Source organism: Aquarana catesbeiana, linkage group LG01, assembly GCF_042186555.1.
Source record: "Aquarana catesbeiana isolate 2022-GZ linkage group LG01, ASM4218655v1, whole genome shotgun sequence".
In the NCBI taxonomy this organism is placed as follows: Eukaryota; Metazoa; Chordata; class Amphibia; order Anura; family Ranidae; genus Aquarana; species Aquarana catesbeiana.
In genome coordinates, this window is record NC_133324.1 from 949521001 (window position 1) to 949547741 (window position 26741).

Below are 26741 nucleotides of genomic sequence, written 5' to 3' on the forward strand. Positions count from 1 at the left end.
AAAGGAAAGGTATTTTGTAATTTTCCTTTCTTGACATACAAGACTTGAAACATTTTAATCTCGTCATTGTGTAGTGGAATGTTGTAGATCTCCTATGTAGTCCACAAAAGAAATGAGCCTTCATATTATTTTGTGTCCCGCTCACCTTGGCGCCGGTCTTGTCACTATCCGTGTACTCCAGGGGGGTGATGTTACATTTGGACTCGATCTTGGCGATGCCGTACGTGGACTGGAAGTGAGCGTTCAGGCTCAGCGTGTACGGGATCTCACCAATCGGCACCTGAGGACGTGTGGCTGTTATGCTGACATCATGATCTAGAAGAGATAAAAAAAAGGAAATATTTCACTGTTCAAAATGCAGATCAACCTCTGTAGGGAAAAAACGATTTCCAGAATCAAGAAAGGACCAGGGCGTGTGGGAGGGCTCCTTCTCACAACTGGTCTCCTCAAGGGACAGACTGATTCGAGTCAAGATTCTACATAGAGTGTATTTTACACCCGTACTATTACACAAACCTACCCAGCTACTCCAGATTCCTGTTGGCGGCGTGCGGCACCCTCAGCATATTTCATCCAAATTTTCTGGACCTGTCCACAGATAAAAACTTTCTGGACTGAGGTCACCACATTTATTTTAACAGTTACCACCATTCAAGTTCCACTGGTGGAGGTGTGTCTGTTGGGTCTTGCAGATCCGCTGGCTCACCGCCGAGTGGCAAGAACCCTTCTGGGACCACTACTTTACTATGCACGCAAGACCATTGTGCTTCGGTGGAAATTCCCTGTTGTACCATCTATTAACTTTTGAAAGCGATTAGTTAACACAGCCCTACCATTATACAAGGCCACTTATCTATAGAGGTTATGCTAGGAAGTTACACAAAATGTGGAATATATGGGTGGAATCTCCATCCACAAACACAGACTCTCTAGATGACTAGTGAGTATCACGCTGTGCAATTCATCTCTTCTCGGTCAGTAGAACCTTGTGTATATGCCCCACCAAGTAGTTGATTGTCTGGGTACCTAGGCTCTGGGAGAGTGTGCTTGTCATCACTGAGCTTGGCACTGAGGGTTGTTTGGAGTAAATCCTGTAATCCAGTAGGCATGAAGGGGGGGGGGGGTCAGAGCGTACAAATTTTGTTGTTTTAGGATGTCTTAGTCTTGTTTATATTGTTTTTTTTTAATTTTAGTTCTAGTTTTGTTGTGTGCTGAGCCTGGGTATGCCCAAGAGGCTCTGTTTTGTACATTAACCGCTTTCCAAGCGCTGCACAACGATATACATCGGCAGAATGGCACGGGTGGGCAAAAGGGCATACAGGTACGTCCCCTTTAAGAATCGGCACTGCGCGCAGGTGCCACGTTCTCCGTGACCGTGGGTCCCATAGACTGGATGTAAACAAAGCATTTCCCCGTTCGGCCTGGTGTCATGACAGAGATCACTGCTCCCTGTCATCGAGAGCAGTTATCGCTGTCATGTGTGTTAAAGCCCATCCGCCCCACAGTTAGAATCACTCCCTAGGACACAGTTAACCCCTTCATCGCCCCTTAGTGTTTAACCCCTTCCCTGCCAGTGTCATTTACACAGTAATCAGTGCATTTTTATAGCATTGATCGCTGTATAAATGACAATGGTCCCAAAATAGTGTCAAAGGTGTCCGATGTGTCAGCCATAATGTCGCAGTCACGATAAAAATCGCAGATTATCACCATTACTAATAAAAAAAAAAAATAATAAAAATAAATTTTGCGCAAACCAATCAATATACGCTTATTGCAATTTTTTTTACAAAAATGCAACAGGTACTGTGACAGGCAGGCATAGGCATGTGAAATCAGTTTTGGTCCGAATATAAATTAAGCCACATTTTTGGTTATTCGAAGATTTGGATCTATCCGAAACTCCGAATGAAATAGTAACGAATTTCAGTGACATTTGTTTAATTTAGTTTCCTCTAATCGTTTTTTACTGAATTTCACATTTTTGCAACGATTCTAAATCAGACCAGTCAAAAAACGATCAACCAATTTCGAATTCTGTGTGAAGAATAGCTGGTTAAGGAGCGGGCTGGGAAGCATTTTCTTCCCGGACATTTCCTCTAGAGCAGGGGTCTCCAAACTTTATAAGCAAAGGGCCAGTTTACTGTCCTTCAAACTTTGGGGGGGTTGAACCTTTGCCAGTGGGGGAAGAAAATGTCCTGGCATCAATGGGAGTACACAATGCCCCAATATTGGCATTAGAGGGCGTCAGGGCCGTAGAGTGGGAGCAGAGTGGGGCCATGAGGCTTTGCAATACAGCGCAGAAAAAATTATCCCCATTCAACTGAATAGAACACAATGCACGCATTTGTGGTGCGGTAGTGCACTCATCGGTAGAGTTGCTATGGGGATGCGGCCCGCACCCGGGTGACACCAAGCCCAGACTGACACTGGCGCAGCATTGAGAGGAGCACTGCGGCTCCCTCCTCTTCCTCCTTCCCTTCCCAGATTTCTTTAGGCGATGTGCGGGGAGGGACCAAGACACAGAGAGACAGACAGGCCGGGTGCCCGATGTCTGATCCTCACGGTCCCACACGCCACAATCGCATTCCTCTCCCCGCCGGCTGCACTCACTGCACACCGGACTATAGCTGCCTCCTCCTCGGCTCTGACATGACAAGTACACAGACAGGGAGGAAGAGACGAGGAGGAGGAGGGACAGCGTGCTCCAGCATCTTTCCAGGAATCGGGGCTGAGGTCTGTAATAACAGGAGTCTTGTGGGACATTGTGATGGGGGGAGTTCTTGAGGGCCTGGGACTGGGTAGGTAACAATTATGCTGCCAGGAGTACATTTTAGGGAGGGGGGTGGGGCTTAGAGGATATATGGTAGAAGGGTGCTTTGTTTTGGGTTAGAGAGGACTTATGCTAGAAGGAGGGGGGCAGATTTGAAGTTTGACACCCCCAGCACTATCCCTCTCCCCTCCCATAGCACTCCTTAGCACATATCCTCTAACCCCCACCCCCCTCAAATCAAAGATCCCATTCCAGTTCCATCCACCCCCCCGATCGATCCCATCTCGGCTCCATCCGCCACCCCAATCCCATCCTGGCTCTATCCATCTCCCTAATCCCACCCTGGCTCCATCCGCCTCCCCAATCCCATCCTGGCTCCATCCATCTACCCAATCCCAACCCGGCTCCATCCACCACTCCAATCCCATCCCGGCTCCATCCACCACCCCAATCCCATCCCGGCTCCATCCATCCTCCCAATCCCATCTTGGCCCCATCCACCACCCCAATCCCATCCTGGCTCCATCCATCCCCCCAATCTCATCTTGGCCCCATCCACCACCCCAATCCCATCCTGGCTCCATCTATCCCCCCCGACTCCATCCACCACCCCAATCCCATCCCAACTCCATCCACCACCCTGATCCCATCCCGGCTCCATCCATCCCCCTGATCCCATCCCAGCTCCATCCACCACCCCAATCCTATCCCAGTTCCATTCATCACCCCAATCCCATTCCAACTCCATCTACCACCCTAATCCCATTCTGGCTCCATCCATTCCCCACAATCCCATCCCGGCTCCATCCATCACCCCAATCCTATCCCAACTCTATCTACCACCCCAATCCCATCCCGGCTCCATCCATTCCCCTTAATCCCATCTCGGCTCCATCCATCACCTCGATCACATCCCAACTCCATCCACCACCCCGATCCCATTCCAGCTCCATCCATTGTGGCAGGATCCCAGATGTTTTTGTCAGCTGCTCAGCCTTATCACCTGAGTGATGGGCTGAAAAGAGCCACTGCTGTTATCTGCACATCCAGTGGTCCCCATGTTTAAGCTCCGGGGGCCAAAGCAAAACACATTGGGGTGTGGCCTGGCGGGAACCCGGGCTGAGGTCTCTCCCATCACAACTACATTACCATAGGACTCCGTGGATGTACGGCACCAGGGATTTTTTTTTCTCTCTTCCCTTCAGTGACTACAGGAGCTGGGATGAGTTCCATCCCTCACCGGCACTCCTGCAGCACATTCAGTATCATCTACATTACTACCCACATCGATTGAACCTGAGCGACACACTAACAAACCGTGGGTCACAGTGGTTACCTGCTGTTAGGGACAAATTTCTGACACTGTGTCCTAAGAAATTTTATGAAATGTTTTAGGTGAATTATTGTGCGCTGCCTACCACAGGATGGTGCACCTGGTCAATATGGTTGGCTTTTATTCAGTCTTAAACTGTAGTATAAACCCAGCTTTTGAACTTGTACGTACAAGTAAGCCTATAATAACACTTATCTGTAGGTATAGTGAATATCTCCTAAACTTGTGGTGTTTAGGAGATATTCACATGGAAAGCAGCCGGTGATGTCACCGGTGCATGCGCTCTGAAGGGACGGCATACCGATTGGATGTACTTCTCCTGGGGAGGAGCGCAGTTCATTCTGCACTTTTGTGACCCATTTTTAGCGGACAGCCAGCTATAGCCCGCTGTCAGCTGACATAGCTCAGCAGGTCCAGGCTGTGAAAAGATCCTAAATTTAAAGTCAGGTTTCTCCCAGATGCCTGGACCAGCAGTTCGCTCAGCCTCTCAGTGAGCTGCAGAGACCCTGAGCCAGCCGCTCCTGCCCCCCCCCCCACAGCCTGGCATTCCAATAAGCTTGGGGGAGGGGGCAGAGCCAGGGACTGACAGTCACCACTCTTTGCTCACTGAAGGCTGAGTGATCAGCGGTCTTTGATCGCTCTGTTATTGGTGTTAGAAGCAGCTGGTAACAGATGCAACATTGGATTGATGCTCCATCCACCTAGGTAAGTATAATTTGTTTTAATAAAACATCGCTTTTAAAAGGAAAAAAAATCCCCCTCTCCCTTCTAAGAACCCTCCCTCCCCAAGCAAAGATTCCCACTGTAAAATATCTCCCTCCCTCAAATATCCCCCCAAAAATTAAACCCCCCGTCTCTAAACCAACACCCCAAAGCAAAAATATCTCCCTCAATCAACACCCTCTCCCCCCCCCCGGCAAAGATTCCCAATTATGAAGAAAATCTCCCTTCCTCCAATCAAATTCCCTTCCAGAAGCAAATCCCTGCCATTAACCACCCCCTGTAAACTTCTCTACAAGAAACTCCCCCCTTCTCCAAAAGCAAACCCACCCGCCTTTCCTTAAGGAAAACTTCTGCATCTCCAGCCTCCCTTCGGCTGTGTCATATGATACCTCGAGGAGGAATCTAGGAGTTCCCTCAACCATACACTGTCAATTGCCGGTGTTCTGCCGAGAAAGTTCCCCTCGCGGATAAGGACCCCCCTGTACTGCGCACTCACAGCGATTGCACAGTACAAGCCACCGGAAATAGCCGAAGCTGAATAGCTGTAATTCAGCTGTACACGGCGCCTGTAACGGGGCCCCTCGCGGGCTCGCTTCGCTTGCCATGCTTCGGGCACGGCCTCGCTTCGCTCGGCACTTTTTTAGCCTACCTCTGTGTCCACTTGGATGGTGGGGCTTGAACTTGGACTCAGGGCGCAGGCGTCGAGTACAGCTGACTCAAGGTTTTCAGCTTCGGCTATTATCGGTGGCTCCTTAGTCATTCGAACTGCGCAAGCGCTGCGCCTGCGCAGTACAGGGGGGTCCTTATCCACCGGGGGAACTTTCTCGGCAAGACACCGGCATCTGAGACCTCGCAGTAATTTCATGCTTTTCAGGGGGACCCCATATTAAACTGAGGGGATGGGGCAAAATAGAAGGGGGGCTGGCTGCTGCACTCCGAAACTCTGATTGCTTCTACAGTGCTGATGCTGAGGCTAAACAGCAGGGACACTCTCTGGGCATTTTGCTCTGGGGGGATTTGAACACCCCTGACCCCCCCTTTATTTACACCGCTGGGGGGAGTAATAGTTCCCCATTGTTACAACTGGGAAATATAGTGCCCCATCATTAGTGTCAGTGGGAGAAATTGTGTCCCAACATTGATGTCAGGAATAGTGTTCCATCATTGGTGTTAGTGGGAGGAATAGTGCCCCATCGTTGGTGTCAGTGGGAGGAATAGAGCCGCATCATTGGTGTCAGTGGGAGAAATAGTGCCTCATCATTGGTGTCAGTGGCAGGAACTATGCCCCACTGTTGCTGACAGTGAGGGGTAGGGATGAGCCGAACAACCCCCGGTTCGGTTCGCTTCCAGAACACGAAAACGGACCAAAAGTTTGCGCGAACTTTCGAACACCGTTAAAGTCTATGGGACTCGAACGTAAGAAATCAAAAGTGCGAATTTTAAAGGCTAATATGCAAGTTATTGTCCTAAAAAGGGTTTGGGGACCCGGGTCCTGCCCGGAGTCCTGGTCCTGTATCAATGCAAAAAAAAGTTTTAAAAACGACCGTTTTTTTCGGGAGCAGTGATTTTAATGATGCTATACTACTAAGGGAGGTGTATGCTGCGTGCGTGGGTGTTAGCGGTACTGGCGCTAACCTGACACTGCCTGGGGCGATGCAGACCTTATCTGACCCTAAAACTTAACTTATATCACCGCCGGGTGATCAGGGGGCTAAGCCTTTATTAGGTAATAAACGGCGGGTGCCCTGAAACTATAAAAAACAAACTAACTAACCAGCGTCACCCGTAACAGTTATACGGTGATCACTGTGATCACTGGTGATAGGGTTAACTAGGGGGCAATCAGGGGGTTAAAACCTTTATTAGGTAGTATATGGGGGTCCCTGACAGCGAACCTATATACTTACCTCCCTAACTAGTGTCACCTGTGACACTAATACAGCTATCAGAAAAATGATCGCTTAGTGACACTGGCGACGGGGGATGATCAAGGGGTTAAACTTTATTAGGGGGGGTTAGGGGGGTATCCTAGACCTAAAGGGGGCTACTACTAACTGCCCTACCACTTATAACTGTCACAAACTGACACCAATGCAATAATCAGAAAAAAAAAACCTGCTATTGGTGTCACTGTGACAGGGGGTACAGGGGGGTGATGGGGGGTGAAAAGTGTGCCTGAGTGTTCTACTGTTAGTGTAGTGTTGGTGCAACTCACATCGATGTCTTCTCTCCTCGGCGCCGGAATGAAAAGACCGATTCGAGGAGAGATGACATCACTTCCTCTGCCGCTGTTTACATTACAGCAGCAGAGGAAGATTATCATTCGTTGGGAGCGATCGCAAGGGGGTGGCCACGAATAAGTGGCCTCCCCCTCAGCATTGATCTCTCCCCTAACGAAGCTGACCGCCTCGGGCACCAGGTACGTGAATTTGCCTGCCCGTGCCATTCTGCCGCAGTATATCTGCGTTAGGCGGTCGGCAAGTCTATAGTATGCCTGTAACGTGGCACGTGTTTCCTGTGTTTAGAACAGTCCCTGTACAAAATGACATTTCTAAAGGAATAAAAGTCATCTAATACTGCTTGCGGCTGTAATGTAATGTCGGGTCCCGGCAATATGGATAAAAATTATTGAGAAAGACAGCATAGGTAACCCCCAGCCCATTAGCAGGATTTTTGGGTCTTGTATGGATATTAAGGGGAACCCTGTACCCAAATTAAAAAAAGAAAAGGCGTGGGGCCCCCAGGCCCTATATACTCTGAACACCAGTATACAGGCGGTCCCAAGACAGACAGGGACTGTAGGTTTGTTCTTAAGTTGAATCTGTTTGTAATTTGGAACAGGTACATTTTGTAAGTGTAGCTCCAGCCAAAAAAATCTATTTTTAAGCTTTTTGGAAAGCATAGGGAAGGGTTATCACCCCTGTTTGTTTTGTTGTCTGTGCCCCTAGAAGATTTCACCTCACTTTCTGTCCCAATGACAATTGGATTTTGAAAATTTGGGGTTTTTAGGGAAACAAGGATTGGTGATAAAGCATCAGTGGAGGAGACACCTCTTACAGGAGAGAATTTCCTTTCCTAGGGGTAGATTTCTTCTCACTTCTTGTTGTCTCCCTCCATTTGTAAGTAGGAGTCGTTGGTGTTGGTGGTACCAGAACACTGTAAGCCCTCACTGTTACTCTTGGTGGGTGCTGGAATGGGCCCTGCTGTGAAATATTATATCAAGAATTGTAATTACATGCCCCTGTTGAACAGAGTCAGAAAAATTGGGCCTTTGGTGGTGGTGTGGTGGTGTTGCCACAACACTGTAAGCCCTCACAGTTACTCTTGGTGGGTGCAGGAACAGGCCCTGCTGTGAAATATTAGATCAAGAATTGTAATTACACGCCCCTGTTGAACAGGGGCAGAAAAATTGGGCTCTAGGCACTGGTGCTGGTGCCACAACACTGCAACCCCTCACAGATACTCTACTTTAGCGCAGGAACAAGCCCTGCTGCAAAATCTTACAGCAAAAATTGTAATTACACGGCTATATTGAAGAGGGGCAGAAAAATTGGGCTTTAGGCACTGGTGCTGGTGCCACAACACTGCAACCCCTCACAGATACTTTAGTGCAGGAACAAGCCCTGCTGCAAAATATTACAGCAAAAATTGTAATTACACGCCCCTGTAGAACAGGGGCAGAAAAATTGGACTTTAGGCACTGGTGCTGGTGCCACAACACTGCAACCCCTTACAGATAATCTAGCATAGGAACAAGCCCTGCTGCAAAATATTACAGCAAATATTGTAATTACACGCCCCTGTTGAACAGGGGCAGAAAAATTGGGCTTTAGGCACTGGTGCTGGTGCCACAACACTGCAACCCCTCACAGATACTCTACTTTAGTGCAGGAACAAGCCCTGCTGCAAAATATTACAGCTATTATTAAGCTTTTTGGAAAACATAGGGAAGGGTTATCACCCCTGTAACATTTGTTTTGCTGTCTGTGCCCCTATTCAGAAGACTTCACCTCACTTTCTGTCCCAATGACAATTGGATTTTGAAAATTTGGGGTTTTTAGGGAAACAAGGATTGTTGATAAAGCATCAGTGGAGGAGACACATTTTTTCCATATTAACTCTTACAGGAGATTATTTCCCTTCCTAGGGGTAGATTTCCTCTCACTTCTTGTTGTCTCCCTCTGTTTGTAAGTAGGAGTCTTTTTTTTAAGTCGGATGTTTGAAAGTAGGGGCCTGACCTATATAATCTGCAGAAATTTGAGCCTTAGATGTTGGTGGTACCAGAACACTGTAAGCCCTCACACTTACTCTTGGTGGGCGCTGGAATGGGCCTGCTGTGAAATATTATATCAAGAATTGTAATTATATGCCCCTGTTGAACAGGGTCAAAAAAATTGGGCCTTTGGTGGTGGTGTGGTGGTGTTGCCACAACACTGTAAGCCCTCACAGTTACTCTTGGTGGACGCAGGAACGGGCCCTGCTGTGAAATATTAGATCAAAAATTGTAATTACACGTCCCTGTTGAACAGGGGCAGAAAAATTGGGCTTTAGGCACTGGTGCTGGTGCCACAACACTGCAACCCCTCACAGATACTCTAGCGCAGGAACAAGCCCTGCTGTAAAATATTACAGCAAATATTGTAATTACACGCCCCTGTTGAACAGGGGCAAAAAAATTGGGCTTTAGGCACTGGTGCTGGTGCCACAACACTGCAACCCCTCACAGATACTCTACTTTAGTGCAGGAACAAGCCCTGCTGCAAAATATTACAGCAAAAATTGTAATTACACGACCCTGTTGAACAGGGGCAGAAAAATTGGGCCTTAGGCACTGGTGGTGGTGCCACAACACTGCAACCCCTCACAGATACTCTAGTTCAGCACAGGAACAAACCCTGCTGCAAAATAATACAGCAAAAATTGTAATTACAAGCCCCTGTTGAACAGGGGCAGAAAAATTGGGCCTTAGCCACTGGTGGTGGTGCCCAGAACCAAAAAATGTTCTTACAAGCTATCAACATGAACATTGAGGAGGAATAGGATAGTCACTCAGCTTAACAGGATAGTCACTCAGCATCAGCATAGGCAGTTCAAGGGATCTCACATTCTGGTGATCCAAGACTGATTCATTTTTATGAAGGTGAACCGATCAACTAAGTCGGTGGACAGGCACACTCTGTGATCGGTTACAAAGCCTCCAACAGCACTGAATGTGCGTTCCGAAAGAACACTGGATGCAGGACAGGCCAGTAGCTCAATAGCATACTGTGCAAGCTCTGGCCAAGCTCTGGCCAGTGATCCATCCTCAAGACCCAGTAACCCAGAGGATTTTCAGTTGGAAAGGTCTCCAAGTCTGATCTTGCCCCTAGGTATTCCTGCACCATGTAAATCAGACGCTGGCAATGGTTGCTGGAACCGATCAGACCTTGGGGCTGCGGACTAAAAAATTGAGTGAACGCATCTGTCAGACAGCCACCTTCTCCACCACTCCTTCTGTGACTGACCGAAGCCTCAGCAACATGCTGTCCAGGACCAGGAATTTGTAACCTCCCAGCGTGTCATGCAGGCAGACGGCGGCCAGCGTGTGCTACATAGCACTCGGCAGTGGCTCTCGGCTCTCACAGTTCAAAAGCCGCTCCAGTATATTTAGTATATATATACATTCCAGGCTTTGTATATATATATGTATATATATATATATATATATATATATATATACACAGTATATATATATATATATATATATATATATATACTGTATCCAGTTTAGCTAGATCTCGCTGCAGACCGTTCCTGTTGTTCTCTTTCTAATATACTACAAGCAGGCAAGTTCATTCAGTTAGCTGCAGTATATTCAGTACTGTATCCTGTGCAGCTAGATCTTGCTGCTGACCGTTCCTGTTGTTCTCTTCCTAGTATACTACAGGCAGGCAAGTTCATTCAGTTAGCTGCAGTATATTCAGTACTGTATCCAGTTTAGCTAGATCTCGCTGCAGACCGTTCTTGTTGTTCTGTTCCTAATATACTACAGGCAGGCAAGTTCATTCAGTTAGCTGCAGTATATTCAGTACTGTATCCTGTGCAGCTAGATCTCCCTGCAGACCGTTCCTGTTGTTCTCTTCCTAATATACTATAGGCAGGCAGTTCATTCAGTTATCTGCAGTATATTCAGTACTGTATCCTGTGCAGCTAGATCTAGCTGCAGACCGTTCCTGTTGTTCTGTTCCTAATATACTACAGGCAGGCAGTTAATTCAGTTAGCTGCAGTATATTCAGTACTGTATCCAGTTTAGCTAGATCTCGCTGCAGACTGTTCCTGTTGTTCTGTTCCTAATATACTACAGGCAGGCAAGTTCATTCAGTTAGCTGCAGTATATTCAGCACTGTATCCTGTGCAGATAGATCTCACTGCAGACCATTCCTTTTGTTCTCTTCCTAATATACTACAGGCAGGCAGTTCATTCAGTTAGCTGTAGTATATTCAGTACTGTATCCTGTGCAGCTAGATCTCGCTGCAGAGCATTCCCGTTGTTCTCTTCCTAATATATTACAGGCAGGCAGTTAATTCAGTTATCTGCAGTATATTCAGTACTGTATCCTGTGCAGCTAGATCTCGCTGCAGACCGTTCCTGTTGTTCTGTTCCTAATATACTACAGGCAGGCAGTTTATTCAGTTAGCTGCAGTATATTCAGTACTGTATCCTGTGCAGCTAGATCTCACTGCAGACCGTTCCCGTTGTTCTCTTCCTAATATACTACAGGCAGGCAGTTGATTCAGTTAGCTGCAGTATATTCAGTATATATATATATATATATATATATATATATATATATATATATATATACACATCCCAGCTTTGTGCAGCTACATCTCACTGCAGGCCATTCCTGGTGTACCTATTCAAATACATTACAAATATATCAAATACAGTATGTCTGGAAGGCCAACTAGGAGACGCAGATGCTCATAGGCCACTAAAAGAGGGCAAGCAGGCTCTGTGTCTACAGCCAACATTGCTGGTCGTGGACACGGTGCATCCTCAGCACATGGCCGTGGGACACGCTTGTCGCTTTTTTGGCCGTGTTGAGCCACAACATGCAGAAGAGTTGGTAGAGTGGATGACCAAGCCGTCCTCATCCTCCTCATCCTCTGTCACCCAGGCTCAGAGTACTTTGGCTGCCAATACAGCTGCCAAAGCGGCCTCTTCCATTGGCTCAATGTCATCAGTCACTCCTTCCCTAGCCCCATCATCATGCCCTGAGGAGTTCCCGAACTGTTTGACCACAGTGTTGGGTACATGCTGCAGGAGGATGAGCAGCGTTTTAAAGGCTCCGATGATGGTACCCAGATTGAGGAAGGCAGTAACGTGAGCCCAGAGATAGGGGGTGCCCAAGAAGGACAACAAATTGGCAGTCATGTTCCCCCAGCTACAGCATACTGCCAGGTTTGCTCCACTGACGAGGAGGGGGGATGATGAGGTCACTGACTCTATGTGGGTGCCGGATAGGAGAGAGGAAGAGGAGGAGGCACATCTCCAATGAGGCAGGATGCCCTCCAGGGGCCAGCTCAAGGGTAGCCAACCGACTGTATCACACCGCATAGCTCCGCATGTGCAGGGCGCTGCTGACTCTGCGCGTTTTTCCAAAAGTTCTTTGGTGTGGGCCTTTTTTGAGACGTATGCAGCAGATCGCACCATTGCTGTTTGCAACATATGTCTGAAGCGTATCAAGCATGGCCAAAACAGCAGACGCTTGGGCACCACATGCTTGACCAGACATATGTCGAACTCCCATGCAGTCCTTTGGCAAGCATACTTAAAAGACCCACACCAAAGAACAAGGCGGACCTCTCCTTGCTCCTCATCAGCTGGGATCTCCAACCCCACTATACTTTCAGTTCTCTCAGAAACCTGCACTGAGAGGAATGAAAGTGTAGAATTAGGTGTGCCAAGTACTTGCGGGCAATCTGCTGTCGCTACACCAGAGTCCGATTGTAGCAGGCAAATTTCCCTACCCCAGTTGCTAAACCGGGGAAAGAAATTCGGTCCCAGCCATCCACATGCCCAGCGGCTGAATGCTAGCATGGCTAAATTGCTAGCACTCCAACTGCTGCATCTAGTTGCACAGGATACAGTACTGAATATACTGCAGCTAACTGAATAAACTGCCTGCCTGTAGTATATTAGGAAGAAAACAACAGGAACGGTCTGCAGGGAGATCTAGCTGCACAGGATACAGTACTGAATATACTGCAGCTAACTGAATGAACTGCCTGTAGCATATTAGGAAGAGAACAACAGGAACGGTCTGCAGCGAGATCTAGCTGCACAGGATACAGTACTGAATATACTGCAGCTAACTGAATGAACTTGCCTGCCTGTAGTATATTAGGAACAGAACAACAGGAACGGTCTGCAGCGAGATCTAGCTACCATATATACTCGTGTATAAGTCAAATTTTTCAGCCCCTTTTTTGGGGCTGAAAGTGCCCCCCTCGACTTATACATGAGTCACCCCCGTCTGCCTACATGATTAGCGTGTCATGCAGGCAGATGGCGGACAGCGTGTGCTACATAGCACTCGGAGCGGCTCTCGGCTCTCACAGTTCAAAAGCCACACCTCCTCATCTGTGATAGGCAGTCAGTGTACAGCCTATCATGGACATTCTCTCATCCTCGTCCGTGGTATGAGGATGAGAGAATGCCCGTGATAGGCTGACCACTGACTGCTGGGAAATGGAGTTTTCTGCCTATCATTAACGACGAGGAGGCGCGGCTTTTGAACAGTGAATGGCCACCAAATAGGAATAGCAGACGCTGATCGGTGCAGAGTGGCACTCGGAGGCATGCACAGGACACAGGTAGGATGCACACAGACACATGCACACATACACATACACAGGACCATATACACATGACACATGCACACATACACAGGACACAGGTACATATACACATGACACATGCACATATACACATGACACAGGTACAGGACACATGCACATCGACTTATACTCGAGTATATACGGTAAACTGGATACAGTACTGAATATACTGCAGCTAACTGAATGAACTGCCTGCCTGTAGTATATTAGGAACAGAACAACAGGAACGGTCTTCAGCGAGATCTAGCTGCACAGGATACAGTACTGAATATACTGCAGCTAACTGAATGAACTGCCTGCCTATAGTATATTAGGAAGAGAACAACAGGAACAGTCTGCAGCGAGATCTAGCTGCACAGGATACAGTACTGAATATATTTCAGCTAACTAATTGAACTTGCCGGCCTGTAGTATATTAGGAACAGAACAACAGGAACGGTCTGCAGCGAGATCTAGCTAAACTGTATACAGTACTGAATATATTGCAACTAACTGAATGAACTGCCTGCCTATAGTATATTAGGAAGAGAACAACAGGAACGGTCTGCAGCGAGATCTAGCTGCACAGGATACAGTACTGTATATACTGCAGCTAACTGAATGAACTTGCCTGCCTGTAGTATATTAGGAAGGGAACAACAGGAACGGTTTGCAGCGAGTTCTAGCTAAACTGGACACAGTATATATATATTTTTATACACTAAATATACTGGAGCTAATTGAATCAACTGTCTGCTCAATCTATCTCAATCTATCTAAATGAAATTAAATGACACTCTCTCTCTCTCTCTCTCTCTCTCTCTCTCTGAACGCCGAAACACACTACATACGGCTGACGTGCAGGTGGCCTTATATAGTGTGGGGCGTGTACTTATTCCCCTGAGCCATAATTGGCCAAAGGCACCCTGGCTCTGTTTGCTCTGTTTGCTTACGGTGCTGTGATTGGCCAAAGCATGCAGGTCATAGTGCATGCTTGGCCAATCATCAGCCATCAAACCACTGCGATGACGCAGTGCATTATGGGCCGTGACGCGCCGCAAACGGCCCATAATGTTCGATCCTCGTCACAGCCGTTGTACGAGTCGAACTCATGTTGGGCTTGAACTCGAAGCTCATCCCTAGTGGGGGAAAAATGCCTCAAGGGCTGGATAAAAGTATGCAAAGGGCCGCATTTGGAGACCACTGCTCTAGATAGCTAGAGCTAGGTAACCTCCTGGACGCTGCTAGAAGGACTGAGCTAAAGAGTTTTGACATAGTAAAGAGTGTCCTCATATCATTACATTGTGCAACTGGAGTATCCCACAGCTCCCTTCATCCCTATCCAAGTTTAACCAGCAATAAATCTACAACAGACAAACCCCTAGACTGCTTAGTGAGCCACAGAGTGACTGTTGCTGTGTACCTAGCTGCCACTGCCATAACTGGGGAAAGAACCAGGCACACAAACCAGCAGCCCTTTCAGGGGTGATCGCTACAATAATGGAGTGCAAAAGTTCTAATAAATATAGTAGTTTTCAATACTCCACCAATAGCATACTCATAATTAGTCTTCAGAGATAGAGTCCTACTCAAAGGTTGTGCCACAGCTCTAAGGTAGTACTCTGTGGCGAACTAAGACAGTACTCTGGAAAGCACCACAAGCAAAGCCCAGTGGCTGAAGGTCACATTAGCCACATCAGTGGAGGACACACCAATCTGGATAGCTGCATAAAGAGACAAGCTCATGCACTGTATAGATGAAGTCTTGATCGAAGCAAAAAAAATCTTTAAAAACAAAAAATATGGCTAATCTACCCTACTGCACACAGAAGTTCTGCCATTTAAAGCCCAAGTATCTGAAATTTAATTGGCTGGGGTTAGTGCTTGAGTTACAATATGGACAGAACACAATGTCCCGTGTAAAACCGGGGTCTATAATGCAAAAGGCTCCATAGGTACACAGGAACTAGATTAATGACTAACGCAAGGTTCTTAGTGTCTGCACTTGTTGCTTTAGAAACATTTTAGGCCATGTCAAGTTCACTTTAGGGTTAGTGGTCCTTTTAGAAGAGCAAATAAAAGCATTACATTGAAAAAAAAAAAAACGCTCTGCTTTGTACTTGTACCTTTTGGGGTGTATCTCGGGTTGAGGATGGCCGGGAGTACAAAACGCACAGCTCCATCTGCCTCCACTGGCAACTCCCGCACATATTTTAAGGTGACCTCGGCCTCCTGGCCAGGAGGGAGATTCCCAACACTGCAGCTAAAGATGTCTGCCGAGCTCTCATCTTCCTCCAGGAGGAAGGCTTGTTCACCTCGGCTGATGGCCTCATCATAGGTTTTGTGGGCCTGGAGAAGAGTAGGAATAGCAGAAAACCTGTTACTTTTGTGTAATTTAAACACTTTTACAGCAATTTAGATCTGTGAATATGATGTACACAGTTTCTATTATATATATAGATATATCTCTATATCTATATATATATATATAGATATATAGATATATCTATATATCTATATATAGATATATATATATAGAGAGATCTATAGATACAGTGGCGAAAGTATTCGGCCCCCTTGAACTTTTCAACCTTTTGCCACATTTCAGGCTTCAAACATAAAGATATAAAATTTTAATTTTTTGTGAAGAATCACCAACAAGTGGGACACAATTGTGAAGTGGAACGAAATCTATTGGATATTTTAAACTTTTTTAGCAATTAAAAAACTGAAAAGTGGTGCGTGCAAAATTATTCGGCCCCTTTACTTTCAGTGCAGCAAACTCACTCCAGAAGTTCAGCGAGGATCTCTGAATGATCCAATGTTGTCCTAAATGACTGATGGTGATAAATAGAATCCACCTGTGTGTAATCAAGTCTCTGTATAAATGCACCTGCTCTGTGATAGTCTCAGGGTTCTGTTGAAAGCGCAGAGAGCATCATGAAGACCAAGGAACACACCAGGCAGGTCCTTAATACTGTTGTGGAGAAGTTTAAAGCCGGATTTGGATAAAAGATTTCCCAAGCTTTAAACATCCCAAGGAGCACTGTGCAAGCGATCATTTTGAAATGGAAGGAGTATCAGACCACTGCAAATCTACCAAGACCTGGCTGTCCCTCTAAACTTTCAGCTCAGACAAGGAGAAGACTGATCAGAGATGCAGCCAAGAGGCCCATGATCACTCTGGATGAACTGCAGAGAACTACAGCTGAGGTGGGAGAGTCTGTCCATAGGACAACAATCAGTCGTACACTGCACAAATCTGGCTTTTATGGAAGAGTGGCAAGAAGAAAGCCATTTCTCAAAGATATCCATAAAAAGTCTTGTCTAAAGTTTGCCACAAGCCACCTGGGAGACACACCATACATGTGGAAGAAGGTGCTCTGGTCCGATGAAAACAAAATCAAACTTTTTGGCCACAATGCAAAACGATATGTTTGGCGTAAAAGCAACACAGCTCATCACACTCAACACACCATGCCCACTGTCAAACATGGTGGTGGCAGCATCATGGTTTGGGCCTGCTTTTCTTCAGCAGGGACAGGGAAGATGGTTAAAATTGAGGGGAAGATGGATGCAGCCAAATACAGGACCATTCTGGATGAAAACCTGTTGGAGTCTGCAAAAGACCTGAAACTGGGACGAAGATTTATCTTCCAACAAGACAATGACCCCAAACATACAGCAAAATCTACAAAGGAATGGTTCACAAATAAACGTATCCAGGTGTTAGAATGGCCAAGTCAAAGTCCAGACCTGAATCCAATCGAGAATCTGTGGAAAGAGCTGAAAACTGCTGTTCACAAACGCTCTCCATCCAACCTCACTGAGCTCAAGCTGTTTTGCAAGGAAGAATGGGCAAGAATTTCAGTCTCTCAATGTGCAAAACTGATAGAGACATACCCCAAGCGACTTGCAGCTGTAATCGCAGCAAAAGGTGACTCTACAAAGTATTAACGCAAGGGGGCCGAATAATTTTGCACGCCCCACTTTTCATTTTTTTATTAGTTAAAAAAGTTTCAAAAATCCAAAAGATTTCGTTCCACTTCACAATTGTGTCCCACTTGTTGGTGATTCTTCACAAAAAATTAAAATTTTTTATCTTTATGTTTGAAGCCTGAAATGTGGCAAAAGGTTGAAAAGTTCAAGGGGGCCAAATACTTTCGCAAGCCACTGTATATCTATGTATCTATATATATCTATATAGATATATATATATATATATATATATCTATATAGATATATAGATATATATATATATATATATATATATATATACACAGTGGGGATGGAAAGTATTCAGACCCCCTTAAATGTTTCACTCTTTGTTATATTGCAGCCATTTGCTAAAATCATTTAAGTTTATTTTTTTTCCTCATTAATGTACACACAGCACCCCATATTGTACACACAGCACCCCATATTGACAGAAAAACACAGAATTGTTGACATTTTTGCAGATTTATTAAAAAAAGAAAAACTGAAATATCACATGGTCCTAAGTATTCAGACCCTTTGCTCAGTATTTAGTAGAAGCACCCTTTTGATCTAATACAGCCAAGAGTCTTTTTGGGAAAGATGCAACAAGTTTTTCACACCTGGATTTGGGGATCCTCTGCCATTCCTCCTTGCAGATTCTCTCCAGTTCTGTCAGGTTGGATGGTAAACGTTGGTGGACAGCCATTTTTAGGTCTCTACAGAGATGCTCAATTGGGTTTAAGTCAGGGCTCTGGCTGGGCCATTCAAGAACAGTCACAGAGTTGTTGTGAAGCCACTCCTTCGTTATTTTAGCTGTGTGCTTAGGGTCATTGTCTTGTTGGAAGGTAAACCTTCAGCCCAGTCTGAGGTCCTGTGAAATCTAGAGAAGGTTTTCGTCCAGGATATCCCTGTACTTGGCCGAATTCATCTTTCCCTCGATTGCAACCAGTCGTCCTGTCCCTGCAGTTGAAAAACACCCTCACAGCATGATGCTGCCACCACCATGCTTCACTGTTGGGACTGTATTGGACAGGTGATGAGCAGTGTCTGGTTTTCTCCACACATACCACTTAGAATTAAGGCCAAAAAGTTCTATCTTGGTCTCATCAGACCAAAGAATCTTATTTCCCACCATCTTGGAGTCCTTCAGGTGTTTTTTGCAAACTCCATGCAGGCTTTCATGTGTCTTGCACTCAGAGGCTTCCGTCGGGCCACTCCACCAGTCGGGGCTTTATGGCAGAGGGCTGCAGTGATGGTTGACCTTCTACAACGTTCTCCCATCTCCCGACTGCATCTCTGGAGCTCAGCCACAGTGATCTTTGGGTTCTTCTTTACCTCTCTCACCAAGGCTCTTCTCCCCCGATAGCTCTGTTTGGCCGGACGGCCAGCTCTAGGAAGGGTTCTGGTCGTCCCAAATGTCTTCCATTTAAGGATTATGGAGGCCACTGTGCTCTTAGGAACCTTAAGTGCAGCAGAAATTTTTTGTAACCTTGGCCAGATCTGTGCCTTGCCACAATTCTGTCTCTGAGCTCTTCAGGCAGTTCCTTTGACCTTATGATTCTCATTTCCTCTGTGAGCTGTAAGGTCTTATATAGACAGGTGTGTGGCTTTCCTAATCAAGTCCAATCAGTATAATCAAACACAGCTGAACTCAAATGAAGGTGTAGAACCATCTCAAGGATGATCAGAAGAAATGGACAGCACCTGAGTTAAATATATGAGTGTCACAGCAAAGGGTCTGAATACTTAGGAATACTTTTAGCAAATGGCTGCAATATAACAAAGAGTGAAAAATTTAAGGGGGTCTGAATACTTTCCGTCGCCTATATATATATATATATATATATATATATATATATATATATTTTTTTTTTTTTTTTGTACTGATCCAGCTATGGTGTCTTATAGTGTACTGTACGGCAATATTTGCATTACCAAATTCCAGCTAACTCTACGATTTGTGTCTAGTTTTTCTGTTGATTCTCCCAAAATAGAAAGAAAGTAACAGCCTGACTGTGACTGAAGATCACAAAACCTGATATACAAGATCTGTAGATACTTCAGCCAAACTGGTGACCACACATTCTATATCTCATCTACAAAGCAACATGGACAAATGTTAAAAGTACATTACTATTCAACCATCAAATAAATGGCAGAGCCCTTTGTGGGCAGTTTACAGCCTTGGCCACAGAATTTTGGGGCTCCATCAGTCATCAACGTGAAAAGCAAAAAGTGACCAAATGATTGTACTATATGCCTAAGAATGTATACTTATAATCCAGTTTAAAGAAAAGCCTAAGAGTGTATAATCATGTCATGTGAAAATATAATGTGTTTCTCTTGTTCGTCTTGTAATCCTCATTACCTCCTTCTTCTCCTGGAGGTCAGCTACAATCGTCTTCCCCTCTATTGTGGCCTCAAAGCTGTAGACAGCAGAGTCTTCATCCATGGGGAAGACAAAGACCGCTTCCACCGCCTTCTCCTCCTTGTTCTTATACTTGAGAGTTGCTGATACATCCGCCACAAAGCCTTTCACCTGGACGTCAACCCAGATCCCCTGTAGAGGGACTAGACACACACACAGGAGAATAAGAAAATTATATCTGGTGTCCAGTAACTTGAGCTGTATTTCCAGTGAACACTTAGGAGATGAATACTCTTTAAAAGTACCGTCCAATCAAGCTAGGGACCGGGAACACAAATACCAAATTACCAATTAGGAGATAAGGGATTTCCAACTCTGTGCTTAGTTTGGCTCAGGGGTCTCCAACGTTTTCAAGTTTGAGGACCACATTTTGGATGTTACAAAAGTTTACTGGCCAAAAAAAAAATCTTAAAAGGAGTTCCCTTTACATCCAGGAGTGCCCATCAGAGTATCTCCTTACATCCAGGAGTGTCCATCACAGTATCTCCTTACATCCAGGAGTGCCCATCAGGAGGACGCGGGGAGGATTATGGCTTGCTGGCAGTCTCCATATTATGATACACAGACCGGCGCTTCCAACACCAGCCAGCTAGATTATTTTCATAGACACTTGTTGCGGGCCTGATAAAATCTTGTAGTGTATAGTAAGCTGCTCTCCCAGCCTTTTGATTGGCCAAAGAACAAGCAGCAGCACACAGAGTCCTCGCTCTCACCTTCTGACAGGTGCTTCCTGCCAGCACATGTGCACTGCAGCAAGGCCACATTGACTTAGCGTGATGGCCCTCAATATCTCGGTCTAAGAACTACTGGTCTGAGATGACCGACAGGGATCAGCTAACACACTCCCTGGTAGCAACAGCACTGGCATGAAGGTATACTCAGGGTGTGATGTACCACATCTGAGTTGAACTCCAACTGCCCATCAAGAATTGAATATTGTGTGACACAGTGATGTCTGTGTTGTCGGCTTCTACACTAAGATGGTCTTGCAGTCACCATGACAGGTGGAATATATTATATCCAGAGGTTTATTTTCTTCTTTCTACACTACTGAAATAAACCAAAGCACATAACACAAGCTAGAGCAATAGGTAAAGGGTCACATTAAAGACAAGTAGGGTAGCAACAGTAGGAAAAAACAGGTATGAGTGTCAGAATATAAAGAATATAGCAGTAACTCTGCAACATAACTCTAGCAACAGTTTAAAGAACAATTCCAGCTATGGCAATTTTTACATAATTACATTGTTCAAGCTTGGACCAATGTAATAATGCATATATCATATCTGTGAAATCCCTCTAGAGTCTGGAAACCCCTACATTAAGCATTGCTGCTACAGGGATCTCCAATAGCTTCCATGTCCTTGCTGCATTATGAACACAGGAGGTCGTCTACATGGCATGAGCGTCATTTAGAGAATTATTTGCATCTTCTCAGGGAATGCAAAAGATTCCCTGATTGGATGTGGTGGAGAGCATGACTGCAATACCCCGCTCTTCTACCTTCCTCATTGAGAAAATGCAATGCAATCGCTGAATGGTGCCAGGGCCCAGTGGCCAACCTCCTGTGCTCAGAATGCAGCAGGGCAGCTGCTCAGCAAGGGCCCCTAAAGCTAGTGGAGATCACTGTAGTATCGATCTCTACTACAGTGATTTCCAGCTTCCAAGCGGATCCCACGGGGGGGGTGCTTATACTGTAATTGCCATTGCTTGTATACTCACCTGGCTGGCGGGAAGCCATGATGATGAGGCCACAACATGGAGGGAATGGCGGCATTATTGAAGGTTGTCTGAAAGGAAATGAAAGATACAAGTGTCAGATTCTATGGCTGCAGCCCGAGTGACATAATACAGACTACCCCCAGGGCTCTCTTCCTTCCTTTACCACTTATTGCGTACTATTAGAAGCATGCATTCAGCTATGTACTGTATGTACATAGCTGTGTAAGTATGTAAAAGTATGTAAGTATGTAAAAGTATGTAAGTATGTAGGGAGGATGTCAGGAAAGAGTCATATTCGCCCTCCTTTCTTCCTGTATATGTGCTCTGTCTAAGAGGAGCATGAGGCAGGGACATTTGTACAGGGGTTGCCATTGGGACCTGGTCCCATGCTCCAGGGGACCCGTACGCCCCCCCCCCCCCGTATGCCTGGATAGGAGGGCAGCGGGGGCGGCACTATGTAGAGGAACCCCTCTATGTAGCTGCTGAATGCCCGCTTCTCCTCTCCCTCCCGTAGACATTCAGCAGCTGCAGGAGGGAAATGGAGGGCATTGGTTCCTCCACATGCAGCTTCTGCCACCTACCTAAAAAAGAAAACAACAAAAATAAAAAACCTCCAGGGTCACAGAAGTCGGACTTGTGACTGGGCTCTTAAGCTGGGGGGCCTAACTACTCTCTGTTAAGTTAATCTCTGAAGTTAAAGAAGAATGGGGACTTTACCTTGGGTCCAGTCTGGAGAGTCCATCTTGGAAATGTCTGCCTGATTCAGGAGGAAGGCATTCAATTACCTAAGGACTTGTGCAGACCTGAGGGCAGGACCTGGGTGACTGTGCTGCTGTCGATTCCCTGGTGCATTATAACTAATCCTTGCCTGGTTTATGTTGATCCAGTGCTGTCCATTCCTTAAAATATGGTTGAGGGGATTGTACTGAGAAGTAGCTACAGAGTGAAGAGTGTACTGTTCGGTATTCTGGAGCAATGGTTCTCAACCTCAGTCCTCAAGTATCCCCAACAGGTCGTGTTTGCAGGTTTTCCTTTATCTTGCACAGGTGCTTTAAATCAGAGTCAATGGCTTGGTATTTTGGACAGCTATTTTATCTAAGAGAAATTCCCAAAACATGGCCTGTTGGGGGTACTTGAGGGATGAGGTTGAGAACCACTGTTCTGGAGTATCCCACAGCTCCCTGCCCTATCCAAGTTAACCAGCTATAAGTGCAGAAAATGGCAACCCCTTGACTGAGCTGAAGGAGTGAATGCTGTTGTTTGCACTATGTGACAGGAGGAACCTGGGGCAAATCAGCAGCCCTTATGGGGGTAGCACTGTATCGATGTAATGCTACCCCTGAAAGGGCACATATTTTAACTGGTTCTTTTCCAAACTGTACAGAGGCCACCAGTCCACCCAAGGAGCCGTCCATGAACTCTAGATTCAATAAACAGTCTAGGGGTTGTCTTTTTTGTAATTTATTGCTTGTAGAACTTGACCAGGAGATGGGTTGGACCATGGGATACTCCAAAAACGATTAACAAACAGTGGTTAGAGGACAAACGTCTCTATAATTGAATGTGGATACTGAACGGTTGGTTCCCTTACAGCTGAAGATCATGGGGCAAGACTCTCTGGCATCTGGTTACCTTGCTCTTGTGCACAGCATCTGGTACCCAGTGCATTTTTCAGAATACTGTACAGTCACAGGGATCAATTTAGGGTCTTTACTCAGTTCCCAGGACTGCTGTGCACCCTTCAACCTCCTCTGGACACAATCCAGTGAGTGAAACAGTCCTTCTCTAGACCACATCTCTCTAACTCTCTCTGACCCAGAAACAGCCTGTGGATTGCCGCACAGTGGCATACACTGTGACTGCGCATTACCCCCGCAGGGGTTAAAGAAGCTGGTGAGTGTCCGCATGATCACAAGACACGAGCACCTGGTCACCAAGATTAATACAAATACCTGCCTTGCTTTACAAAGATGTCAAGTTTTTCACTTAAGTTGCACTGAGCACTAGTCACGATTTAACCTATGTAATTATTCAGCAATGTTATGTTTGTCAATCACTATATGGGGTTTTTATGTGGATGGAATAGCTTTGGCTAAAGTCATTTTTTGATTTCATCCTCTGTTCCCCTTCCCCCCTCCCCCAATTCAAAGGGGGCCAACCTAGCCGATAAATTTGCTATATGCGATTTTGTTTATATTTTGTTTATAATTTACATGCGACTTTACATGTGGGATTTGGCTACACACGGTTTACCAAACATTTTTTAAACTAGGACAACGATACAGCTACACACTCCAAAGGGGGTCACTTTGCTGTTTTATGTTTGATTTTTATTTGCAATTTTGGTTTATACTTTATATGCGACTTTACATATGGGATTTGGCTACACACGATTTACCAAGTATTTCTATGAATTAGGACTGCGCCACACCCACACACTAACCTTTCACTTATATGCATGGTATTGTCATAAAAAGTGTTTAGAGACCTGGATCCTGCCCCAGGGGACATGTATCAATGCAAAATTTTTTTTAAAAACGGCTGTTTTTTCGGGAGCAATGATTTTAATAATGCTTAAAGTGAAACACCACAAAAGTGAAATATTCCTTTAAATTTTGTACCTGGGGGGTGTCTACAGTATGTCTGTAAAGTGGCGCCTTTTCCCGTGTTTAGAACAGTCCCTGTACAAAATGACATTTCTAAAGAAAAAAGAGTCATTTTAAAGTAATAGCGGCTATAATGAATTGTCGGTCCCAGCAATACAGATAAAAGTCATTGAAAAAAATAGCATGGGATCCCCCCAGTCCATTACCAGGCCCTTTGGGACTGGTATGAATATTAAGGGGAACCCCGAACCAAAATGTAAAAATAAAATTGAATGGGGGTCCCCCCAAATTCCATTCCAGGCCCTTCAGGTCTGGTATGGATATTAAGGGGAACCCAATTTTTTTTTAAAAAAACGGCGTAGGGGTCCCCCTCAAAATTCATACCAGACCTGAATTTTAAGGGGAACCTCATGCCAATTTTTTTTTTTAAATGGCGTGAGGGTCCCCCAAAAAATCCATAGCAGACCCTTATCCGAGCACGCAACCTGGCAGGCCACAGGTTCAGGCCCCTCCTGAACTGTACCAGGCCACGTGTCCTCAACATGGGGAGGGTGCTTTTGGGTATCCAACCAAAGCACCTTGTCCCCTTGGGGACAAGGGCCTCATCCCTACAACCCTTGACCGGTGGTTGTGGGGGTCTGTGGGCGGGGGGGCTTATAGGAATCTGGAAGCCCACTTTAACAAGGGGACCCCCAGATCCCACCCCTCCTGTTTGAAATGGTAACGGGTATATTGTACCCGTACCATTTCACAAAAAAAGTGTCAAAATTTAAAAAAACCACAAGACACAGCTTGGTACAAGTCCTTTATTAAAAAAAAAAAAAAAAATGTCCCACGAAGTCCATTCATCGTCGTATGACGCGTCCTCGCAGGTGACAGTTCTTTTATAACTGATGGCGGGGCCACACGATGATGTACCCGGGTGACCCAGCCCCCCTCTGATGCACGGGGACTTCTCAATGGCTTCCCCGTGGTGTCAGAGGGGGCAGGGGCCACCCGTTTATGTACCCGAGCCAGGACCCGGGTCCCCAAACACTTTTTGTGAAAATAACTTGCATATTAACCCTTAAAATGAGCACTTTTGATTTTTCACGTTAGTGTCCCATAGACTTTAACGGTGTTCGCGTGTTCAAACAAATTTTTTGCCTGTTCGCATGTTCTTCTGCGAACTGAACCACCAGGGCTGGTACAAGGGGTGGGCTGAAGGGGGCGGATGCCCTGGGCGGAGTAATTTATTGTAGGAAGGGGGCACAGCAGTGGTGTACTAACTGGATACCACACATTGGGGGGGGTGTCAGGCGGCCCCCCCATCCTCCCCTGTATGATACAGTGAGAGCGGGACAGGCTTGGTAGTGCAGCGGTGATGTGACATGCTGACAGCGCAGGGAGAGCTCAGGTTAAATTCTAATAGCCCATCGAGTACAACTCCCCCCTCCACAGAAATGGAAGAGGCTGCATCGGCTCTGCCCCCTCCCTCCACTCTGTTTCTGTGTCCCGTCCATGCTCCGCACAGCCCGTGTGCTGCCTCTGAAAGGAATGTGGGGGCGGGAACATTTAAACAAGTAGCAACCTGGGAACATCCAAGTGAGTTATCAGCACTGTCCCTGTGTCCAGACTCTGCTCTCTCTCTCCCAAATCTTTCACTCCCAATCTTTCCTCTGTTGTCCTCTAGTAGAGTCTTTCATTAACTCTGTGCTAATAGTTGGCCCTATCATGTTCCCATCATGTTCCTTTAGCCAGGGTTTTCACTAGTGTGATCATAGCTATTGCATGTGATTCGCACCGCGTTGCTGTACAAATCACATTCGATGTCTGTGCAATGCGAATTCAGCAATACAAACTGTATGGCTCAAAACGCATTTGCACCAAAACGGTGCAGGACCCTTTTTATGGTCTGCACTGGAATCGGATTGGATGGGTGTTTACACCTATCCAATCTGATTCCTGCACCATTTCACAATTCTCACTGCGATCTGCAAACTGATCTGTGGGGTGTCATTAATTTTCCATTGACACCCATAGCAGTTTGCAAAGGGCATCATGAATGGCCGACAAGCAACATGCAATGCAGGAATCCGCACTGGAATCACGCTGATTCCTGTATCGCATATATGTAAACCAGGACTCAAGTGGGTTCACACTGATGCGCTGTGGTTCAGTTGCAGTGCTGGTGTATACACCCTGCATTTACCTCAATTTTCACTACAGTCCCACAGACTTCTATTAGGTTACACATTTTTGCAACATTTTCTGAAAGCGCACCAAATGTCCTCTATACTGAATCTTTGGTGTGCTTTCAGAAAACACAGTAAAAT

At 45.9% G+C, this 26741-nt stretch overlaps 1 pseudogene; it reads right to left on the bottom strand.

Annotated features, from left to right (window-relative positions):
* The window catches only part of LOC141121618 (von Willebrand factor A domain-containing protein 5A-like), a 115016-nt pseudogene that overhangs the window by 76016 nt on the left and 12259 nt on the right, over positions 1–26741 (bottom strand).